The following is a 2,007-nucleotide window of genomic DNA, read 5'->3' as shown; positions in this document are numbered from 1 at the left end:
TTTTGTTTTGTTTTGTTTTCGTTTTTAGGTTTTTACCATAGGACGTGTATGCTTGCTGGAGACAGAGAGAGGGAGTGAGAAATCAGCCCCCAGGGGGATGGCCACCTCATAATACCTTCTCCATTCTTCTCTCAGGACTTTGGCACACACATGCACACATGCCCAGTGTGATTTTCAAGTCACCAGGTCTGAGACTCAAACTGTGGTTGGCCATGTGAGAGTCTAGTGCCCAAGCCACCACGCCACCTGCTAGCCCTCAGCCTGAGCTTAAAAAAAAAAAAAAAAATTACCTTCAGAAGTCATATATTTATTTCTCAGTTTTTAAAATAGTAAATAATTATTATAAAATCTTCCACCAGTATAGACGTGTGTAAAGCATGAAGCTCCCCAATTCCTTGTCCTTATTTCCAGCCTCACCATCAACCTGTGATGGCAGGTGAGAGTTCAGTATTTTTCCTTTTGGAATAATTTTCTGTGCATGTAAAAAACTATGTTTTGGGCCAGCCTCTGGCCTGGTGGTTAAGGCTGCTGGATCCTACTTGGTCAGCTTCATGGTTCAAGTCCCAGACCCAGAGGCTTGAGAGACATGCTGGTCATGTGTGTGCATGCCCAAAATCCCGAAAGGAGGGAGAGATGTAAGAGAAGGGATGTGATCACTTTCTATGGGGGATATTTTCTGACTTTCCTTCCCTCTGTCTCCAGTGAGAACAGGCACCTTCTGGCAAAATTAAAAATAAACAAATAGACTTTGCATGTACACACATATATGACTACGCGTATATAACTTTTCACTGACATAAAACTGTACTAACACAGTGTCCTCGAATAGGAGGCTATGGTTTGTATTGTTCACCAATTTCTGCGGTGTAAATATTCTCACCATGGTCTATTTTAAGCTACCAATGGTTTAACAACTAGCATGGAAATGCTTGCATATTGATTATGGGCCCTCCCAAATACCTTCCAGGCACAGTGTTCGTCACGGTCAGCTTGGTTCTGGGCATGATATTGATCCTTTTGATGGAGTATTGATAGGCAGGGAAATAGGTAGCAGCAATCTCACTAACACTGTGCTTGCAGTTTCCATTGGAATTGCCCCTGCCTTGGGTTTCAGAACTAGACATTTGGGGCTGGATGGGGAGAATGACCTAACCTATCTTTCCTTCTCGCTTCGCTTGCTCATATCACGACCCTGGTGCACACTCGCCCTTCTTTTCGTGGATCTGTGAGGATCTTCTCTTGAGTAGACTTGAAAGTTCTAGTTTGCAGGTATGAGATAGTGTGCCAAGGCCGGTTTTTTTGTTTGTTTTGTTTTTAACAATATTTTAATTTTTTTAAAAAATTGCTAGAGGGTGTGTGCATTTGCCATAGAGCAGAGAGCGAGAGAGCAAGAGAGAGAGCGCACCCTATCAATGGGGCACGGTCATGCCACAATCCCTCTTTTTTAATTCCTCCCTCTGGTCAGCATTTTGAACATGCACACATGTCTGGTGTGTTTCTCTGGCAGAGGCTGAGACTCAGGCAGCAGTTGGCCATGTGGGATGGCAGTTTTCTAGAATTGTCTATGCTATTTTTATTTGCTGGATAAGAGAGAACTATGCCCCTTGACCTTTGTAGGTATTTGTGGCCATCGCAGAGGTTCCTTTAATAAAGTCCTGTCTATGTCCTATTATCAATCAGTGGGAATTCTGTTTAAGAAATAATCACATAATACAAGTCTTTGGAGCTGAATACTGAGAACCATCTCTTATTCATGCATCCTTCCCTCCAAGAATCCAGGTTAGCCGTGTTTCTGGGTTAAATTTTATCTTCACCCAGCATTTTCAGTTTCCAACAGAATAAACAGCACCCTCAGGAAGCAGACACATTGCAGCTCTGGGGGAGAATAACAATCCTTCCCCTCCCAGTCTGGGAGTGAGTGACCAACCTCCATGGGCCCCAGAAGGAAACCAGATGTGAAGGAGTTTCCTCCCCTTGGCTGGTCTTCCAAGAGAATGAGGCATTCCT

Source organism: Tupaia chinensis, unplaced genomic scaffold (genome assembly GCF_000334495.1).
Source record: "Tupaia chinensis unplaced genomic scaffold, TupChi_1.0 Scaffold000030_1, whole genome shotgun sequence".
Classification (NCBI taxonomy): Eukaryota; Metazoa; Chordata; class Mammalia; order Scandentia; family Tupaiidae; genus Tupaia; species Tupaia belangeri.
The sequence above is the reverse complement of the archived record's forward strand: the minus strand, read 5'-3'. Positions refer to the sequence as shown.